Raw genomic sequence first — 23,532 nt, forward strand, 5'->3', positions numbered from 1 at the left:
GTCTGCCTTTCCACCCTCTTTTTGTACTCTTTTCCTGTATTTTTAACTCTTTCATCTACCTTGACACTCACTCAGTACCCAAGATCAAAATTCTCATGTGGCTGTACAGACCTATTGCTTCTTGACTCTTAAAAATCTTCTTTAGGATAAAATACTTCAATAAATAGCATAAGATAACCATTTAAGAAGCAACTGAAGAACAGTGGCACGCTGCATGCAATAAACTTAGCTTTAGTTGTACTGCTAGGAAATATTGGAAAACTAGAAGGTGAGAAAATTAAGTAGGGAGATGAACCAAAGTTGTTGGGTAGCAGGGGCAAAAGGGCAGCCCTATCATACACCAGCCAGTAGATAACACTTGCCACCTTGAATTTCTGCTGACAGCTGTCCACATGTGCCAATACTATTACTGAGGGTTAACAAATCATTGGAAGTTCTCATTATTTCCAGCAAACTGGCACTGCAATTGCTTCTAGCAATTTCCTGGGACACCTTTATCGTGTAATAGCAGTAATTCATAATCAAAATAGACAGAAAACCAGGAAGTTCCTCATGCTTTCTAGAGCACACTGCTGCTCTGGTACTTTATATGGAATACGTGTTATTTGTCTTGTGTGGGTTTAGATTTCTCTTTTGTGAAAGACAGATCAATAACTGCTGAATTAACCAAAATTAACCTCCTAACATAGCTATCATGAAAACAAGCTTTAACACCTGCAGACCAGTATGGCCGTGTTTGTATTTCAAGACCCAAGAATGCCTTAAGCAAGTTCTTTTAATAAGATGAAAGCTTTTGGCTACCAAAACCCACCAGCTGATTATTACCATCATGGTCTTATCTTAATGTGGTTGTTTTGAATGCTGAACATGAGAGAGATTCTATTTTGGAAATACATTTCCAGTATTCAAAGCGATTATGAAACCAACCCAGGTGTTTTACTTCATACCTCCAACATTAGCTTTTTTAATGATAAGTCAGTCATGCAATTGAGATAATACAGGTTTCTGTCTCAATCAAATTTGTTCTTCTTCTCTAAGACCAATCACTATGACAGTTCCAGTTCACTTAAGTCTTCCTTTATGCAGCAGTTTGGTCATGGCTGTAAGTATGGAGCTGTTTTCATGTTTAATTTTGGATAGTGGTAGCAACAGTGGGAAATCATAGCTAATCAGGCCATTGAACACAATCATGCCAGATGCCTTGTGTGTCTGGGGTTTATCATGCACCATGAGACAAGCTCTGGCCATTGTGTGCATCGCAAATTTAGATCTGCATGACACAATTGACAATAATTTCTTCATAGCACTGGGATAGGTTTATGACATGTCCAGAACCTCAAGCTGTATTGTACTGTATGACACTGTCAATTTTAAAACACTGATTTGCTAAATCTCTGCATAGCTTTCATTCCTAGTAGGTTAAACAAGGCTATTGAAAAGTTTTCCTGGGGTTTAAGCATTTTTATGCAGGAAAGTTATGGCAACATATTTAAAATTTTGTCCTGCAAAAAACCTGAGTTCCAAGGCCAATTAAAATTTAAAGAAATGCATAGAAAATAAACTTAGGTAATACCTTCACATATTCGGGAATAGATTCATCAGCCAAAAATTATTTGAATGGATTTGTCTAATGAACATGACATTTCTATACACAGTATGCTTTGACCTCTTGAACCCTTGAATAGATTACAAGAAAGCCCACAACTGTGCTAAACAAACAAGGTTGTTTAGTTGTACCAAGTTTCTGTTCCAGCAGCGGAATTCACTAAAACAGCATGTTCTGTGTATTGCCAGCAGGTCATCAGTGCTTGTTTGAGTCAGGCTCCTGACCTTTATTTTCTCTTGCCAAGTCTGCTCGATTGTCTCATTTGGAGGACTGTTAAAACATCTAGTATTACTAATGCATATATCTTCACATAGTGCTCACTGTCTTTGGTAATTATCAATTAGTTTATTTGACAGGGAGTCAGTTGCTTAATTGTAAATAGCTGCTGAACAGTATGAAATAGAAAGATTTTTCCTTTACCTAAAGAAAATTTAAATGCATTTGGAAACCTCTTGTTTATTTGAGCTAAGATTTTTATTTTGATAGGATGGTTGGAGGGGTCATCTCAAGCAACTAGTCAACTTTGAGTGTTCCCAGTGAGTTACATAGACTTGTAATTCTCTAGTTTGATGTTCTGGTTGCTTTTATAGGTGTAACTGAGGTTAGATTCTTCTGCAGTGTTACCCCACCAACATCTCCAATAAAATGTGCCACTACACTCTACTTAAGTTGGAAAATGGTAATCAATCCACAGAAGTCCAGATCAGCATTTCCCTAACCTCTATGCAGAAGCACTGTATTTGTCCCCCTGTTTTGGTTTTGGTACTGACCATAAGCACTTTGAGTCCACAGGTCTAAGTATCAGGCCAGCTCCTATGTGAGGGTCACTATGTAGGATGAGGGAATTATACATTTTTTGCCTGCCTCACTCATTTTGTAGATGTTCTCAGAACAGTCCGAAGCCATGAGAGCCTACAAATGCAACAGTGGTTGCTGTTCTGTCTGTGCTGAGCAGGAAAGGGGGGAAGATAGTGACTACAATGGTTCTTCTCTCAGGAAGCGGAAACCTGATTCAACTCTTCTTGGCCTGAGAGGGGCTGAAACCTGCATTTCCCAAGTAATCTGCCAATTGTTTCAGTAGTGAGGCATGCTGCAGAGTGACATTTGTGACATCTTCAATCAGCACCAAAGGACACCAAATAATGTGAACTGCAGTGTGAGAGGTAGGCATGGCTGTCTGTGAATGACATGGACATTCTTCTGGATAAAGGGAGTCATGCTTTCAACTTCCTACTCCAGAGCCACTTACTATTTTATTTAGTGTGCCACCTCTGCTGTTCTGCCTCTGCTATACAGCTCCCTCAGGAGAGACCTGTGGTCAGTTCTTGGAAAGAGGCAGCCATCTGCTTCTAATGCCAAGCTATCTGAGCAGCAGAGCTACGATAAATAATTTTACTTAAATGATCAACAGAGTGCGAAGAAGAAAACACAGAGAATTTTCTACGAATAAGTGAAGTAGGAGGTGCTTTCCTCTTTTGCTTTTCATCAGTGCCATTCTCATAATTTCAATAGACTTAAGGCAGGATTATTTCTTTCACTGATCAAAAAAACCCTACGCATATACAAGTTTTGTGTACAAATTTTGTCATGGTTTTTGAAATTTAGGAGGGCATATATATCTGTAATAAGATCTGATAGCCAGTTTGCAGTGTACTTGGTATGTGACGTGTGTTTAGATTTCACCTAAGAAGAAAGAGCTGCTCAAAGGAAAAAATTATTCGTGAGAAAAAATAGTAACTGTTTTTGAAACATGCATTAGATTTTTCTGATCTCCCTGTGCTTGGATGAAAACTTCTTCAAGTTGGAAAGAGTGGTCCAGCAGTTGGCTTACCTCAGACTGGGAACAATGAAGGGGGATTTTTGTGTTTCCCAGTTGTGAATATTTTGCAGTTGATTACAGTCAGAGAGGAGGCTACAAGAACCTCACCAACAGGTAGGTCTTCTAGCTGTTCTTCTCTTTCCTGTTCACAGGGAAAGGTGATCCTCTCAACATGGTAATGAAAAAGAGGCCAACTTCATGCAAAGGAATTTTGCACATGAACAGTGAGTATATGCAAGAGCTCAACGGTGAAATGCCAAGATCTATATCAGCGTGCTAACTCCACTGTTATTACGGTAAGCAGGCTTTTACAGCATCAAGATCCACAGCACTGTAAACACACACCAGACTCCCCTGAACGAAAGTGTGGTATTGATTTTGGTGTACTCTGCTGCACTGTTAGGGACCTTAACAACATGCTGTTACTTCACACAGCATGATAAAAACTTACTAAAAGAATCTATTTTTCCTAATAGTATCTGATGAGAATTTTCTTAATGCTTCTTTTGATCTCCAGTGCTCCTGCTCCAATGTACTGTCCAGCTAAAAATAAAATCTTGTTGTCTCATAGGAAAGTGTTTCTCTTCTAGAAAAATTTTAAACACTTTGTCTCATCATTAAAAAAGACTTTTCCTCTGGCCATACTGAGATAAGATTTCTTAATAACTCCTACTGGCCTCTGGAACACTGGGACAACCCAGTTGGGGGTTTTGAAAAATGAAGGTAAGGTACCACAGCAACAAAGTGGCTCAATATTTCTTTTCTCCATCCTGCCCATTTGAGCTGGCAACAAAAGGAATCTAAAGTCTGCCTGCACTGCGTGATGCAAAGATGAGCACCCTCGATCTGTCCTGAGCTTGCTATGAAGTGTCCACGGTCACTCTCTTCAGGGGAACCTTTCTGCCCAGCTCCTATGTGCATCAAAGGACAGATCTGTGTATTGGCTCTTGACATCATCTGCCAGAAGTATTGCATGAGATTATTTTACTATGGAGATTATTAGTAGTAAAATAAGTTTGGGAGTTTAGCACTGGGAGGGAATACATTATGTGAAACTGCAACTTGTACCTGAGAGTGAGCCTATACAATTTAGAGTATCTAGTCTTTTTCCCAGGCATTTGTTATAGCACAATGAATGCAATTCAATTCAATGTGATTTCAAAAGCAGATAAGCAAGTATGTGCATTACAGGAATCACTCAAAGAATATTAGAGTTTTGAGACCATTCACTTCAACAGTGCTTCAGGAGTGCATAGATTACCACTTGGTAATATAAACTTTGAAATTTCTTAACGATGATTTTTTCCTTTTCATGGAAAAGAAACACAACTAGAAGACTCAGATCTACTTACTACTGAGACAGTGCTGTGTCCCGAGACATGCAACAGAATCATAGAATCGGATTGGTTTGGGTTCGAAAGGACATGAAAGGTCATCTAGTCCAATCCCCCTGCAGTAAGGAAGAACATGTTCAACTAGATCAGGTTGCTTGGATTTTTTGACCTTGGATTTTTCCAGGGTGATACAAGTTGTGATGCAGTTCTGCAGCACTTCTTCACTCTCCTGTGCCTTCTGAACAGAGAAGCCCATGAGAGGAGTCAGGCATAGTCTACAGCTTTCACACTTAAATTTCATAATAATTATAGTAACATTACTTTGAAGGAAATTATTACTCCTGCTTTCCCTTTTCCAATATACTTTTGTTATTTTCTCCCTGCCCAGTACCACTTTCCAAATAAATATTTTCCCGTTCTATTCATCGATCATTATGTAAAATATTGTTCTTCCATCCCTGAAGACCCATGCACCAAAGTTAATCATATACAAACTATTTCACACAGCTATATTGTAAAGTAACTAAGCAGTATGCATGTCAGGAAGTGACAGACAGTACAAGCATTCAGTTAGTTGCTTATACAAGGTTATTGAATTAACCTAGACATGAGTAATGGTACTAGTTACCTCATTAAAGGTAATTGAAGGAGAATCTGGTGTTCCAGTGCTAAAGATCTACAAAACCACAATTTTAATAAAAGCAATTGCAGCTGTAAATAACTTTGAAATGGAAAAAAGAAGTGATGAAAGGTTATCTGTATGCAGAATTATTTGGTAAGTTTCTTTATTGGCTAAGTAATATATCCTGCATGTCTTTGAAATGAAATTAAGGGAACAACTTCACAAAAGTTTTAGGAGTGCAGTAACTACATTTGAGTGCTGGGTTCAAGGTGTGTGTGGAGCTCCAGAAGAAACTGTCCATACTGACCTGTCAGAATGCCAAACATGGGACCTATGGTCAACCGAGCCAAGTAGAGTCACATGCTCTGTTCTGCTGGCGTTCATACAGGCCTCCTGTGTAGCACTCACGCTGTGCAAAGTGAAATCTGCCATGACAAAAACTCCATCAGTCTGCTAAGACTTGTGTTCCTCATCTGTTCTCACTGATGAACCGTAAATATCCTCCAAGCTAGCTGTACGGTACTGTAGTAATGGTGGTGAGGTTTCTGTTAAGAGTACCATGTAAAAGAGCCGAGAAATGTGAAACAGATGCAAAAGTTGTAAAACAAGGATGGGATGTAATGGCTGATCTCATGATAACTTCAGAAATTGTCAGTGCCATAAAGTGATGTGTTAGTCTATGGCTTTAGGAGAAAGCATAAATGTAAACCAGGTTTTCTATTTTTATCTATTCAGCTAATGAGAATTTGACCAGGATGGAGGCATTTCATCCTATAGCAACCTGTTATTTTCACTCATTTTGGAAAACAATTGAGACTTGTTTGTATTGTGCAATGGCTTTTCTAACCTAACATGTACATCTAATTTTGCAGCTTGCTGGATTGTTACATCCCTCATGGCAATGTAGTCCCTGATACCCACTGAAGCAGGTCACTGCTCTTCTTGACTTGATCTGAGTTTCCTGCTTTGGCTACAAACTGTTCCCTCTGTTCTTGGGTCAACATTTTCTGGGCAATGTTCCCTCCAGTGGGCTGGATGATAGTGCAATTTTGTACTGTAGTTCATCTGAGATCAGTGAATGTCTCCCTCCTCCCAAGGATAGGGACAATGGCTGCTTTAACTAAGAAGGTGGTAGGAACTGAGAGTGGCTTCAGCCTCCTGTTTTCCGCTATGTAGCCACAGGGCAGAAAGACAACTCTAAATCTTCCAAAGTTTTACAGGGTTTCAAATATTTCCCTGTGTATACAAGAAGGGAACATGCAGCTAAAATGTGTGATGATAAATCCTTTTGTCCACCATGTTAATGTTATTTATTCCTAGCACTGTAATTTTCCCTTTCTCATTTTACCTTCTTCCTATTCCTCCTCCTGCCAGCTGTGAACCACACAGGCAACCAGCTTCAGAAGTTTGACTTTGTCACATTATCGAGTGTGTGCCACAGCTGAAAACACAGGTTCTCCCAAGATATCGTTGCCTCAGTTCCTGTGGTATAGCCTCAATATACTATTGACCTATAGTAGGTCAAATGATCCATTCAGGGTATTTGGGTGCTACTTTCAGTTTTGAATGAGCCAAGACCAGTTATCACAAATACACTACAAGAGATCTTATTTGCTTAAAACTGGCACAATAATATCCATACCAACAAGAAGGGTTGCCATGAGGGGCATCTTAAAATGGATGTACCACTAATCAAAAGATAATTAAAACAATTAGCAAAATAAGATTTTGAAAGTGTATCACTTTCAGTAGTGGTTTGTCCCAACTCTCTATTTTCTTGTACCACAAGGCATAACAAGAAATAAATATCCTAAAACACAGGCCCATCTGCAGCCTCAAGAAAAACAACTAATGTGAAAGAACAGTAACTCCAGCTCTGGGGTGTGTGCGTGTGTGTGTGTGTGTGTGTGTGTGTGTGTGTGTGTGTTGTTTAAAGCCCTACATAAATCAAGAGGAGGCCCACAAAGGGAAGACTGTTTGGTTTCAGAGACTGGTCTTGATTTTCTGCTTAGGATAATCAAGATCAGGAATTCATCTCTAATTAAAGGCAAACAGAAAATATTCAGGATTTTCACATACATTCTTTTCATACTCATCGTTTAACATGTTATGTACACAGTATTCTTTTCCTTTAATTCAACTTTCTCAAATTATGTGCAGACAGCTTCAGCTGCAGGGAAAAGTGGGAGTATTTAGGATATCTAGAATTTAACTGTTTCACTCCTAATACAGAAGGACCTGTTTCTTTATCAGAGGTATTCATAGAAATGTGGTTTCTATTTTCAACAGAAATCCTCACTGATTCTGTTGTGTGAGGGCTTTTCTTTTGATTTTTTGCTTTGGGGGTTTTTTTTTGTTTTTTTTTGGGGGGGGAGGGGGGAGGTAGTTTTTTTGTGCTTATTTTTATTTATTTTTTTAATGAGTATATCCTAGTGAAGAGATTGGTCTGGCTTCTTTGAAGAAAGACTTGCTTTTAGTTTAATAAACATAGTGTTTTTTCCTTGCCTGCTTCTGTTGTAGCTCTTGTTTCTTTTTGCAATGTTTTTCCATGGAAATGTCATTCAAGCTAACGAAATTTAAGCAGGATGTGGGTTTTGTCACTTTGATGGTGATGTAGTTTCCCAGATGTAAGTTTTTCATTAAGAAATTAATATTAGCAGATTGGGTATTACAGTGAACTAAACAAGCTCGAGTATGCGGTAGGACCACATCATTTTGTGTAGTGATGTTCAAGTTCCTCTCTCTCCCTGCACAGTGAAGTCTGGGGATAATTTACATAAATTCTTAGATTTCTAACAGCAGCACCCTGTAAGCTGAACTATTCCTCATGCTTTTGGCTCCTTTTCTGAGACATATTGCTGACACTTCCATCGCTGACTCTGTATAGCCCAATGAATCAATGTCTGATGTCTAGTTTTTAATAGATGGAAAGGTTTCTGATGATATGTGGTTGCATTTATTTATGTGGCAATAAGATAGATGAAGATTAAAGTTTGGCAGAGATAATTCTGCCCTGAGATCCTCTTCACCTAATGCTTGGAGAACGCTTACTCACACAACTTGACTTCGTCCAATAAATATGCTTTCCACAGTTAAAGAAGCCCTGTGTGTTGAACCAGGTGCTGAGGGCCAGCACAAACTTCTGTTAGGCCAATTGTCCAGAGTGGTTTAAATCGTAAGCTCTTAGGAGAGGCAACACTGAAGTAATTTCCAATCATGCAAAAGATTCAATATCTCCAGTAAAACAGCTTTCTCAGGGGGGAAAATAAGCATTAAGAGTCAATTTCCTTGAATAAAAGAATGAATGCCCTTCTTCACTGGTGTAAGAATAATAATAGCTGTGTAAGGAATACTGGAACATTTTTTTATGATGACTGTTTATTTCTGTGGGCTGTTGGTCCAGTAGTTAGAGGTTTCCTGTAAATCATTTTTATTAATGTGGGTATTTTGGGGGTATGTATTTTTAACAAATTTATTTAAAATAAATGCACACATGCACCACTCACTTGGTTAGTCGCCAGTGCATCCTTGGTTCTGCCTTCTTCCTTCTCTTCTGTTCATCTGGATTTCACCATTTACTCATAAAAAAGTGAACAGCAAGAGAAGGCTAAAAATGGAGAGCAGGCAGCTAGTTCTAAAATTATTCATAAGGACATCACTGCAGTGGGAAGCTTCACCAAAACGCAAATAAGCTGCCCATTCTTCATGCAGTGCTGTTGAATTGCATCCCCTCTACAAGACCATGTATCTTCTGCTTTCTGACTACTCTCAGCCCTTCAGCTATTGCAGCACACACCTATTCTTACCTGGTTTGCTGAATTACAGTGAGTCACGGTGGCCTGCTTTCCCTGCACCACTGATGGCCTGTGGGTCTTCCCTATATCCATGACCTCACTGCAATTCCTCCTTTCAGTTTGCTGCACCATAGTCTGCTGTCTTCTGGGCATGATGGACTCCCTGCAGGCTTTGGTTGTAGGCACCAGCTCATAAGCCTGGATGGGTTCAGATGAAGTCCAATGCTGTTCCTGCTCTGTTGTCTGCCTAACCCCACTGTAGGGATGGTTTACCTCTTTGTAAAGCAGGTTCTGCACTGCCACATGTCACAGAAGAGCAACATTTTAGTGGCATGAGAATGACCCCATGAGTACCTCAGCCTGCATAGGTGGTGGATACCAGCAAGTGTGCTTGCAGGCCAAAAACTTCACAAGTGTTCTGCTAATGGAAGTGAGTGTGACAACAGCTTTAGGTAGAATAAATTCTAATTCTATTTGGCTGTTAGAAGTGCAAACTAAAGCTAGTTTTTTTACTACAGTACTCATCAATAAGAAATTATATTGGCAAATGGGTAGAATTGAGTTTCTTAAGAATTTTTACTTCTTAAAACTGATTCTAAGAAGGTTCTGATTTACATTTTTGGAAAAAAAAAGACTTCTAACAATTAGCATGCTACCTTTTTTATTATAAGGTATCTTATTATTATCTCATTTTTTACATAGTGTAAAAGTTTAATCCAGAAGTATGTGAAATCCTTTTTTTTTTTCTCTAAAATTGTCAGTGGCCAAACACTAGTTTTAAAGTAGCTGGTTTGTATTTTGGTAAAGATTGTTGAGCTTTTCCAGCAGAAGAATATTTTTACTTTTTCCTTTTTCTGTTTTCAACAAGTGTAGAATAGTGTCAACAGTTCAATTTTTTCTGTTTATGTATTACAAGATATATTACCTTAATTATTTAAAGAATAGTTAAAAAAACAGGCATTTTTTATAGTATCACTTTTTTCAGATATTCTGTCTTCTCTCTCCTCCTCTTCTTTCCTCTCCTCTCCTTTCTGTAGTTTTTGACTCTGAGTTTTCTGATCTTCTTAGGACCATTTTCTCCATGCTTGTTCCTACCTGCCAAACAATTGTCAATAGTTCCCTAGAAACATCATGGTCCCAGTGCCTTTTTAGTGCTAACTGCTGGGTTTGGGAATTTAAGCTTCAAGCATGCTAATCTAAAACTACTTAGTATGAGCAGGCAAACTTTTGTTTCCAGTCTCGAGTCTCCTTCTATTGCATGCTGCTTGGTGTGGCCAATTTGCTTAACCTAACCAAGATCACTTTTTGGTCCTGAATAGCTGAACCCCTTGTGAAATCTAAGACTGCTGAGTATTTCCAAATATGAAAGAGGTAGTTACATATGAATTTTACTCTTGAGGGCATGCAAACTGGGTTTTTTTTTCAGTATGAACACACAGATGGATAAGTGTTGTCCTGTACAAAGGAGCCCCACTGCTTGACCTGTGCTTTTACTTAAGTCCAAGAAGGAAAGGAAAGTTTGTGGAATTTACACACCCTGTGGTGTTGAAGTCTGTTGATAAACTAAAGAAAAAATAAAAGTGAAGTGCATGCAATTTTTAGTCATCTGCTAACTGACTATAAATCTACAGCAGTCTATTTATCACTTCCACCAAGGATACACCAATTCAAACAGGCAAGAGAATGCAGCTGCCTGTTCCTGTATGCAGGGCCTATAGACGGGTCAGAACTGGACATAAATCAACAATATCGAGCTGCTGCATGAAAGACAAAGCCCACAGTCCGAGCAAGAAATGGAGCAGCGGCTGCTTGTGAAGTAGCCCCCAGCACTGTACAGGACAGGCAGGTTCTGGTAAGGTTTTAACTTGGATATTGCGTGTAGTTCTGGGTGCTGCGCCTAGAGATGCTTACAGGTTAAAGACAAAAAATCCAAGACCACTTGTGAGGATGATCAGGGCTCTGAATAGCATTTCTTTCATGGAAGGACAAAATGTGGTGGAATTGTTTTCCACTCAGAGACAGAAAAATTGAGGGTGGTTATGGTACCTGTGCTCACTTCATGTCTGCGGTGAGTGGAGAAAAATCTGGTGAGGGGCAGCAAGGAAGATTCAAGATTGATATTAGGAAAAAGTTTCTCACAGCAAGCATACGGAAGTACTGGAGAAGCTGTCTTCATCACTGAAAGTCTTTGCAAGTGGATTAGATAAGCATGGGCCAGGAACAGCTTATGTAATCCCTGCCTTTCCCAGGTGAACTTCTGAGACTCTGCCTTGGGATTTCTGTTGAGGACAACCTAAGTTTCTCCTTTCCTGTACCTGAATAATATTGCATGGGGTTTTCTTTTTTTTTCCCAGACCTTGCAGGGACAGAGCCTAAAAGCAATGGTATTTACTTAAGCACCCAGTACTACTGTAATTTGTTAGCTATGCCAGGTTGGGTTTTTATGAGAGCTTCTAAATTTTACAAGAATCTTATAAATGTTTTGGCTAAAGATGTACAATTACCAAAGTTTAGCAGCATCTTCAGAAAGGCTTGGGAAAGAGACAGTCATCCTGAGTAAGAAGAAACCTTTCTCTGGCTGTAGGTGTAACTTTTCAGGGCATGCCAATCATGAGATACCTTATGAGGCCAGTCATTTCTCCTCCACCCACCCATCTGAAATAATGAAGCACTTAGCGAGGGCTCTCGACCGTTAAGCCTGATTTCTATACGTTGCCTTGCACTTTTCTAAATGTTTGTTCTTTCAGTTTTTTTTTTCTCCCAAGGCAAAAGAACACACATACTTCAAATTAATAATGATGCAATAATGAAGCTGACTTGCACTGTTCCAACAAACATGGGGTGTGAGCGTGAAGGGTTAGGAGTCCTGGGGTATTTGGGGCACATTTTTACTGAACTTCAGGGGCCTCACAGTAGGCTGATAACTCAGGGGGCCAGGTCAGTGGTGAGATAGTGTTTAGCCAGAATTTGTTGGCAGGCAGCAGGGAAGTGGATAGAGGACTCGAAGGTCAGATGTTGTTCCAAGTTTGTCACAAGTATGCATTAGGGAACAGGGATGTGGGGGTGGACAAGGCTGAGACACCAGATTTAAGCAGGAGACTGGTGCCTGACACCACCATGCAATGCAGACAGGAGTGTGGATGAAAGAACACAAAACTACAATGCTGTTTTTCTTCAGACTTCTGAAATAATGAAATAACTCTAGGGCTGCCCACAGTATATCAACGTTAGCCCAGCTCTATCCAGTACAGAAAACATGATTGTGTACTTCAATAGTTTTGAGGCATGTCTGCTGAATGTCATATAGATTCCTGATGGTGCAAGTTGCAAGCAGGACAGATTTTAACTGCTTACGAAGAGCGACATAAATTCTCTAAATGCTCTACAAAATCAGACCAGCTGTCTTGCCCAGTACACTTTCTCTTCAGCAGCCCGGATAACTACTTGCTATTTAGTGAGACTGAGCAAGCTTAGTCATTTAGTTTTGTCCACTCCCATGACATTGCAACAGATCCACCACTGTTGGACTGGGGATGTTACAGAGTGCATTCCCTCCTGTTCCCTTTCTGAGTATGGACCTGCTTGCTGTCCAGAGATTTGTGTCACCCTTTCTGAATCCAGTGGTGCTAGCTGTCTTCAGGATCTCCTGTGCCAGCAAGGTCCACAAAACTGAGGTACACCACTGAGTTTTCATGAGAGGGATTCCTGAGCCTGCCTTTGATTTGCTTTCTAGAAAGTCTTGCTTCCAGCACCTTGGCCACTTCAAACTAATAGCTCTGAAGCATGTGGAGCTAGGGGTGGAGTTTTCCTTCTGCCCCTCCATTTGCACATATCATATACTTTGGGGAATTTTTTAAAGGTATTATTTTAAAGTTTTGAAGTTGGGGGTTTTAAGTACTCAGAGGAGCACACGTACCTTTAAACAGGTAGAGAAAAATTCTGAAAGGATTAAGTGGTTTTGGTTTCGTCATACACATGCAGACTTACTTATGCATATACACAAACCCACGTTTCACTTTACCTTCTTACTGATAACAGCAGCAGGCCAAAAGAGTAAAATCTTGATGTGCTGCACCTTGGAAAGCAAGTTCCTCGTTTTCTCTGCCTTTGGCTGGAGAGAGCACAGTTAGTAAAACAGAGCACTGCTGGGTTGAAAATGCTGCCAATACAGATGACAGCAGCACTGTCTGAGTGTAAATGCTTTGTAGCTTGGCTCATGCCTTGGCCCTTCAGACATGCTCGGTACAGCTCCCTTCTCCTCCACCTACTTCTCACAGCCTTCCTAAAGTGCCTTTCACTCAGCAGGGAAGGATCTTATGTTGAGGGTAAACATAGCTCCACCTATTTCCCTTTTTGTTTTACTTAAGGTTTTAGGGTTTCAATATTGTTTCAGCATAATATACAATGTATTGCAGAAACAGCAATTCGTCCAACACTTCTTTAAAAGTTAAAATGTTCAGAATCAAACTTAATGATTTCTTTTGCCCATTTTCCTACTGCACAAGACCACTTAGGATGCAGGAAGTTGTCGTATTGAATTATGTTAATAAGATCATTTCAGAGAATTCCTTCTCTCTGCTTCTCAAATTCTTCAAACTTATCAGGAGTGGTAGAGAAAAGCAGGAAGTGTGAGATACCATTTGCATTGCTTATTTATAGGCTCACTTTTTTATTTTCATTTTTATTTGCTGTCTCCTAGCTTCTTGCTGAAATAGCAGAAACATCTGTCTCCCTTCCTTCATTGAGCAGAATCATTTATGAGTCCCAGATTTACCAACAGTATCAGTTACAGCCAGCAAACCTCACTCTTGGTCTTATTAATTACTTTCCATCTGCTTTTCCCTCAGGCATCTTGGTTAACAGAAAAATGCTGACAATCAACAGTAATGGCTTCTTGAGTTAGTTATTTATTAAGTCAAGCCTTTTCCAGATACAGCTTCAATAAATACATTGTGGGATTGGTTTTCTTTTTTTTTTTTAGGAAGAGTCATCGTTGAATTGGACCTGGTTGAAAAACAAAACCACAAAAAATCCAGAAGCTGTGGACAGTGGGGGAGTGGGGGGGGGGGAAGGGGGGGGGCTTATTATTTTATTTTTTTTTTTTTTTTATATTTTGAACTGACTGATGGTCTTAGCCTCTGCTTTGAACTTTTAAGCTGAAAGAAGTGCCACTTGAATTCTGTAGTTGTTTGCTCAACTCATGGAAAAAGTAGAGCTCCAGAAGCAATTGCTGTGGGCAGAAGGGGATGGTCCTACTGGACTTTGGGACTTTTGCTCTTGTCTCTTTTTTTTTTTTTTTTTGAAGTGAACATTTATATTCTTTTTTTTTTCCCATGACTTTTCCCTTTTTTGGCTAGGTAACTCCCTTGGTCTCCTACTGGGAAAGCAGCATTGAACTTGCAGTGCTGAAAAGATGATTAATGGTAGGCAAAACTGTATACAACATGCAGTTTATTTGGGGGGGAGGAGCGTGCAGTGAAATACTGCATTGGAGAATTCTAGGCAAATGGTGTGTGAAATTGTTGACAAATTGCCCTCATTAAGCTCACTAAATGAATACTTCCATGAGAACATTGGCTTGATATCACCATGTATAATATAACTTCTACTTGAAATTGTGTGTGCTGCTATTCTTATCTTTAAAACCCTTGCAACAGCTTTAACATCCTGATAAAGCCAACCATTGTAGCTGTCTTCACTGTTTAATACATGAGATGTGAAGGAAAATTGCTGAGGGTGACTTCCATGAGTGGTTCTGAATTATTCATTAATTTATTCATTATAATGAACCATTCTGAGCCTGGTCACTGCAGTTCATAAATGCCAAGAAATGGATTTAGAAATGCCTTTAGTTCCTCAGAATCTTTGACTTGTTCCCTGCCAATGAAAGGGGCAATAAAAAGACAACAGTCACAAAAGCCTCTGTTTTAGCAAATGCAGCCTTGGATGCTGCTTAACTTTGTTGATCTAGGAAACTTTCAGGGGAAAAGAATGTCTTAAAGGTAGCAGTATTGCTCCAGCACATTCACTGGCATTCAAGTAAGGTCAGTGTGCACTACACGTTTGCTCTACCAAGCTGAATTCAGAGCATCAGCCTAAATATGCTCCACTGGGCAAATAATGAAGTGCAAAGCCACTACAGGGAGAAATGCATAGACTACTGAGACTTTCAAAGATGAAGGTCAGGCCATAGCCCAGCATTCAGGTTTGTACCACACACAGTGTATGTTTGTTGCCAGGTTTTACTGTAGTAAGAGGGAAAGTACCCATGCAAAAAGCTGACAGTGTGAACTCTTTGCCTTTTTGATTAAGCAGTTGCTTCAGTTGCCGCAAAGGGGTAGGAGATGACAGTCAACCCATACTGAAAGATGATCCTTACAATGAAATGTAGAAAAGTCCGTGCCCTAAATTAAATGTATACCATGCAGAGAATGCCATGGTACAGGCAGATACAAGGCTGTCTTTACGTTGAGGACTGCTGGTAATTTTGAACAGGAATCATAGTATAGGAAGAAAAATATGACGAATATATTGCCAAACATTGATCCACTTGGGATAAAACCAGATATGGCTGGTCCTTAGAGCCTTGACAGTAAGGAGAACCTGGCTGGAAAAAGCTCTCATAGTGCAAGAAGATGAAAAGCACGCCATATAAACAAGAGAATAGGAGCCTGGCTTACCCTCATCTACTCTTATGACATCATAGTGTGAATTCTCAACTCATACTCTTGCTTGGGAAACTCCCTTTGTTTTCATTAGAGCTAGGTAAGCATGGGTACAGGAATGCCTGGGAACTTCAGAAGACTTTTCATTTGTAACTTAACTTCTTAGTGTGGGAAAGATTGGGAATAATTGAATTATATGGATATCCACTGTTACGAGCTGCACTAAAAAACTGCATAAGCAGTTGCAGACAGGGGGGAGTCTGTGTGGCACTCTGTAGCTGCCTTCAGGCAAAGCCTGGTGTACCTCTAGGGTACCTTTGTGGGCCATTAAGCTCCCCTGTCTGACTTTAAACTGAAGTACCTTGAGGAGAGTACCTGTGATCTCTTTTCAACAGTAACAGGGATGTATGAATACACCTAGGTGATTGTCACAAGCAGTTGTTAAACATCTGTCTATATTTTAGTTCAGATAAATAAAACAAAGCCCCATAGATCTGTGAAGCTGCTGTAAGGCAAGTTATTTGGTTTCTTTTCTTACTTGGGGATGAGTGTGAACACATCTTCCCCGTACCATAAATTATGCAGTTTGGTTTCCCACATTTACAAAAATCTCAGATGATCTCCATCACCTTGATAAAGTTTCCCTTAATATAGTGTCTTCTCTGCTGTAAAAATCTAAATATTGGATGCCTGTGATGGTCTAAGGCTTAAACTCAGGAGAGAGATGCCTCTGAGATTTGAATTTGACTTCTCTTGTTTACTAGGCAACAACTTGAAACATATATTCTTACAGTGCGTAGTTTGTGCCTGCATTGATCACCCTGATGTCCAGAATAGTCTGGAGTGACCTCTCTACTGATCAGTAGTGTCATTGACTATAGAGTACATTGGCACTGAAGTGGGTTTTTGAGTCCTTTAAAGAGGCAACGTATGTACTGTATTGGTAACTCTGAGCATCCTGGTACATCATAAATGGAGTGCATAAACTTTGTATCTCACTTTTTGTGGTATAGGCTTTAGAGCTGATCATATAAAGTGATTTTTCTAAGGCTGGTAAATCCAAGCTTCCTCTCTTTTAGCAATCATATTAGAAAAAAAGTGACTGAAAAGAACTGTTGATATGTCCTCCATAACAAATCGGCTAGTGATCGCAGCTTAATGCAGTATGTGAGAAATCTTACAATTAGCAAGTTACAAAATCAAGGAGTGAAACCCACTGTGTTTAATCTGGGAGTTAAGTCTTGTTGGGAAAGAAACCAGAAGGAAGAAAGAAGAATTCCAAAGAATGTCACTGTTTCTTCTAAAAATGGCTTTACACTAAGACTCATATTCGTCCAACAAAGGGCTGCATGAACTTAATATCCCACTGTCCTTCACCTATTTGCAATGTCCATCCATTGCCCATGAACCTTGTGTGAAGCAGCAGGTTTTTTTCTCAGACGCCCATCATTCCAGTGTGCCAACATAAACCTGCATTTATTGATGTTTTAAGTGAATATCTGAAACCTTGACCAGACATGGCTGAGGAGTAGCATTCAGGTTTTAAGCTGTTTTGGTGGCGAAGTAGTGACTTCTGACACAGGAGGGCACACAACCTAGAAAAGTAAAATCAAGTACCCACAGAGCAAAATCTACCAGAAGGAATCTGTTACAGGCTTTTAAACTGTTCATGGACATTTCTATGGTGGTTGAAAGATGCCAGCTTTGGAAGCAGTCTTAATTTAAGTTATCAATTTATATTCTTTTAAGCAGTATTATATTAGATTTTGACATACAAAGAGAAGGCAGTGGAAAAACATCTAAAGCGAAAATATCCGAGAGCCTTAGTGATAGACAATAGTCCAATATGGGATCTGAAGTTTTATGTTGTCCACTCCTGTACTGATTGCTATCACTGTCTTCTTGATCTATTTGATCTTGTGTCCTAAGGAAAGGAATGACTTAGGTACTTGATCCCAGCTCCTGTAATCTGCCAGTTGATATGAAGGCCTCTATTTCTTTCCATCAGATCCTGAAAACAGGATCTACCCTTGCCTGTTGCATTCATTTCACTGTCATCAGGTGTCTCTTGAAGCTGTCTTGCGGTAGTGAAACAGGCAGACTCCTCCTGGAGCCATCAGTAAGGAGTACATCATGTGGTGAAGGGCTGAGCTTCACAAAACAAAAGTATCAATGAAAATCAAATTGAAAAATTAATGCTTCAGCTGTTGTCTCACTTTGTAATAAGATCCCTAGAATATTGCTCTTAACTATGAAGGACATGTGCAAGTGATTTAATATGTATGAGCATAACCATTTAGAATAATAGATCTGAATGTTAGAAATGAAGCAATGACACTTTGTTTCCCAGAAGCAACTGATTGATTTAATTAAGCCAGAAATTAGACCGTTAGATGATGGCTCTTATAATTTCTGGAAATATCAATGCATACTAATTGTGCTGGCTTTATATAGGGACACTGTCCTTCTGGCAAATTTCCAAATTAGTCATGGACAAAGAACAAGGCAAGCTGTCTGTGGGGGGGACGAAAAGTGGAGGAGGCAGGGGGCCTTTTCCCTAGAGTTGATGCAGTATATGCTAGAATCACTCTGCTGGATCATTTGTCACAGGCAGAGAAAACTTGCTGTGTTACTAAGTGAAAAGCCTCCTAGCAGAGGACAAGACTGTCCTGTATTGTCCTGTCGTGCAAGGGGAATTATACTGCTCTTCATGGGCTGATGCTCAAACTGTTCCTTTGCACTGGGACAGCTGCCATCCTCTGTGGGTTCATGCCTGGTGTTCACACCTTAGCTTTGTTTCAACACTCAAATGGCAATGCTTACATAGATATACACTTTTCACAGAATCACAGAATCCTAAGGGCTGGAAGGGACCTCAAAAGATCATCTAGTCCAACCCTCCTGCAAGAGCAGGGTAACCTAGAGTACATCACACAGGAACTTGTCCAGGCAGGCCTTGAATATCTCCAATGTAGGAGACTCCACAACCCCCCTGGGCAACCTGTTCCAGTGATCTGTCACTCTCACAGTAAGGAAATTTTTCCTGATGTTCACATGGAACCTCCTATGCTCCAGTTTACATCCATTGCCCCTTGTCCTATCACCGGACATCATTGAAAAAAACCTAGCTCCATCATCCTGACACTCACCCTTTACATATTTGTAAACATTGATGAGGTCGCCCCTCAGTCTCCCCTTCTCCAAGCTAAAGAGTCCCAGCTCCCTCAGCCTCTCCTCATAAGAGAGATGTTCCATCCCCTTAATCATCTTTGTAGCTCTGCGCTGGACTCTCTCCAGCAGCTCCCTGTCCTTCTTGAACTGTGGGGCCCAGAACTGGACACAATATTCCAGATGCGGCCTCACCAAGGCAGAGTAGAGGGGGAGGAGAACCTCTCTTGACCTACTAACCACCCCCCTTCTAAAGCACCCTAGGATGCCATTGGCCTTCTTGGCCACAAGGGCACATTGTTGGCTCATGGTCATCCTCCTATCCACCAGGACCCCCAGGTCCCTTTCCCCTTCACTACTGTCCAGCAGGTCAGCCCCCAACCTGTACTGGTATATGGGGTTGTTCTTCCCCAGATGCAAGACTCTACACTTGCCCTTGTTGAATTTCATCAAGTTCCTCTCCACTCAACTCTCCAGCCTGTCCAGGTCTCGCTGAACGGCAACACAGCCCTCTGGTGTGTCAGCCACTCCTCCCAGTGTAGTATCATCAGCAAACTTGCTGAGGGTACATTCAGTTCCCTCATCCAGGTCGTTGATGAAAATATTAAACAGCACTGGTCCCAGCACCGACCCCTGAGGGACTCCACTAGTCACAGACCTCCAGCTAGATTCTGCTCCATTGACCACAACTCTCTGCCTTCTTCCTTCCAACCAGTTCTTGATCCACCTCAATACCTGATCATCAAGCCCACACTTCCTTAGCTTATCTATGGGGATGCTGTGGGAGACAGTATCAAATGCCTTACTGAAATCAAGAAAAAACACATCTACCACTCTACCGTCATCCATCCACCTAGTTACTTGCTCATAGAAGGCTGTAAGGTTGGTCAAACATGACTTCCCCTTGGTAAAGCCATGTTGGCTGCTCTTAATGACCCCCTCATCCTTGATATGCCTAGAGATGGTGTCAAGAATAAGTTGTTCCATCACCTTTCCAGGGATGGAGGTAAGGCTGACCTGTCTATAATTACCCGGGTCCTCCTTCTTGCCCTTCTTATAGACCGGCATGACATTTGCCATCCTCCAATCCTCAGGCACCTCACCTGTTTCCCACGACTTACCAAAGATGATGGAGAGTGGCTCAGCAATGACCTCCGCCAGCTCCCTCAGCACCCGCGGGTGTATTCCATCCGGACCCACTGATTTATAGATGTCCAGATTACTTAACTGATCCCTAACCCAATCCTCATCTACCAAAGCAAACTCCTCCTTTATCCTGACTCCTTCCGGGGCTATAGGAATCTGGGTCCCCCGGGGAGAGTCTGCAGGAGTAAAGACAGAGGCAAAGAAGGCATTCAACACCTCTGCCTTCTTTATATCCTCTGTCTCCAGGGCACCCACCTCATTCAGCAGTGGGCCTATACTGCTTCTTGTGTTAGTTTTATTTGCTATGTATTTGAAGAAGCCCTTTCTATTGTCCTTGACCCGACTTGCCAGATTAAGTTCCAAGGAGGCCTTAGCTGTCCTAATTGCTTCCCTACATCCTCTAACAGCTGTCCTATATTCCTCCCAAGTGGCCAGCCCCTCCTTCCATAATCCATAGATTCTCTTTTTCCGTACGAGTTTGCCCAGCAGTTCCTTGTTTAACCATGCTGGTCTCCTGGCTCCCCTACTTGACTTCCTACTCATTGGGACACTCTGATCCTGAGCTTTGAAGAAGTGGTCCTTGAATGCTGACCAACTATCTCGAGCCCCTTTACCACCTAGTACCCTTTGCCATGATACTTCCCTTAGCAATTGATTGAAGAGGCCAAAGTTTGCCCTTCGGAAATCCAGAAATGTGGCCTTGCTAGGTATTCTATTCCTCCCACACAAGATCCTAAACTCCACCATCTCATGGTCACTGCAGCCCAGGCTGCCACTGACCGTCACTACTTCAACCAGACCCTCCTTGTTGGTGAGTACCAGATCCAGCAGTGCTCCTCTCCTAGTTGGTTCGTCCACCATTTGCATTAAGAAGTTATCATCAATGCACTGGAGGAACCTTCTAGACTGTGAATGATTGGCTGTGTAAGTCTTCCAGCAAATATTGGGGTAGTTAAAATACCCCATAAGGACCAAGGCATGTAGTCATGAGGCTGCTTTCAATTGCCTGTAGAAAGCCTCATCAACTCCTTCATCCTGATCAGGAGGTCTACAATAGACCCCCACAGCTGTGCCACCCGTACCAGCCTGTCCCTTAATTCGCACCCACAGACTTTCCACTTGGTCCTCATCTGTCCCTGGACAGAACTCAATACATTCTAGTCGCTCTTTCACATAAAGAGCAACTCCACCACCTCAGTTTGCTGATCTATCTTTCCTAAATAGGACATAGCCATCCATGGCCACATTCCAGTCATGTGAGCTGTCCCACAATGTCTCTGCAATTGCCACCAGGTCATAGCCTTTAGACCGCACACAGACTTCTAACTCCTCCTGTTTATTCCCCATGCTGCATGCACTGGTGTACAAGCATTTCAGGGAGCGAGCAGAGCATGCTAGTGGCACCCTTGGAAGGCGGGAGACCTTCTGGTCTTCATTCATACTAGAACATCGCCCCACTAGTTCAAACCCAGCTACGACCCCCTCGCACTTCGAATCTAACCTAGAGCTCTGTGAGTGAGCTCTGCTAACTCTTGCCCAAGTACCCTTTTTCCCCTGCAGGACAGGGTTTAAACAACTACACTTTCCCTCAAATGAAACAATAGATTGAGAGTTCTCCTTAGTCTGCCATTCTTCAAGCCCTAGCATGTTTCTCTTGGGCTTGTCCCCAACAGGCCCAGTTATCACCCCTTCGCCCTTCCTACCTAGTTTAAAGCCCTGTCAATGAGCCCTGCTAACTCCTGCCCCAGAAACCTTCTCCCCCTCTGGGACTGATGTATCCCACCTGCCATCAGCAAACCAGGTGTCTCATATAGCAGCCTATGATTGAAAAACCCAAATCCCTGCTTTTGGCACCAGTCCGGTGGCCATATATTGATCTGCAGTCTCTTCCTATTTATCTCTGCACCTTTGTTTGTAACAGGTATGGAGGCAAACACCACTTGTGCTCCAGACCCTCTAACCAGCCCTCCCAGGGCCCTGAAGTCTCTCTTCATTGCCCTTGCTCTGCTTGTAATAATTTCATCACTGCCAACCTGAAAAACCAGCAGTGGATAGTAGTCAGAGGGCTGCACCAGATCAGTTTCCTTTTAACATCTCCAATCCGAGCCCCAGGTAGGCAGCAGACTTCCCTGTGGGATGGATCAGGTCGACAAATGGGCCCTTCTGTTCCCCTCAGAAGGGAGTCACCCACCACAATTACTCTTCTTTTGTTCTTCATTGAGGAAGTTCTAAGGCATGGGGGTGAGTGACAAGGTGACTCATTAGATGGATCTACCCCTCCATCTCCATTTACCTGGCCCTGTAGTTCCAAGACCTCATACCTGTTACTCAAGGGCAACTGGGAGGAAGGAAGGGATTGTGAGGGTTTTCACTCACCTCTCCGAGGAGGGACCTCCCTCCATACTTCCTTGTCCCTTAAGTTCACTCCTTCTGTCTGATGGTAGTAGGGAAGGGGATCTATCACTTGTTCAACCACTTCCCTCTGCCCTTGCCTTAGCCTGTGGCTCCACCAATCAATTTCACTTTCACACTCTCTGATAGCTCTCAACCTTTCTACCTCCTCCCTCAGTTCAACCACCTCCTTTAGCAGGTCATCTACTAGCTCACACCGCACACAAGCAGTGTCACTGGCTCTCTCTGATACAAGCACCAGGCTCAGGCATTCACTGCATCCAGAGACCTGCACGGCCGCACGTCTGCAGGAAGGCTCAGCCTGGGTACCCACGTTATTCATCACTACAGGTTTTGATCGAGTGGTGACCATGATCTATCTGGTCGATGACTACTGCACTGTAGTGCAGTAGTCCAGCTTATGGTACTGAAATTGCTTCTTGTGCATGCCTCTTCATGCAAGAACCCATTTTTCTCAGAGTACCACACTTCTGTTTACAAACCAAGTTCTGGTTGTTAGTTAAGAGTGCAGGACATGGTGATAGAGTGGCATGAGCGTTACTAACAACAGAGGTACCATTTGTTGGCTTTGCCTCTGGGAAAAAGCATACAGCTTGCTCTCTGGCTGCCTTAGAGGAACCATAGTTCAGCTCCATCTGTGAGTTGGGTGACCCACTGACTGGGCAAGATGATTTTGCCAGGCTTGTGAGGACTTCCAAGGGCATCAAAGAGATGTTTTTTTCCTCAGTAAGCCTTGTGAAGAGCTATCCATGAATTCTTCACAGAAAACTGGAAGAAGTCAAAACAGGATCTGAAAGAAGTCCAGGCTGGCTGTGCAGGGAGGGAGTGACACCATCAAAGAAAAATAAAGGCATTTTACCTGCAGGCTGGACCACTCAGGTGCAGTGTCTCAGAAAGCTCTAAAATAGGACAAAACTTTCTGATAGAAACTGGTTGAAACTCCCCTTTATGGGGCTGAAGTGTGCT

Source organism: Pezoporus flaviventris, unplaced genomic scaffold (genome assembly GCF_033815535.1).
Source record: "Pezoporus flaviventris isolate CSIRO_AGI_PZ_B2104156 unplaced genomic scaffold, CSIRO_AGI_Pfla_v1 ptg000007l, whole genome shotgun sequence".
NCBI lineage: Eukaryota > Metazoa > Chordata > Aves > Psittaciformes > Psittacidae > Pezoporus > Pezoporus flaviventris.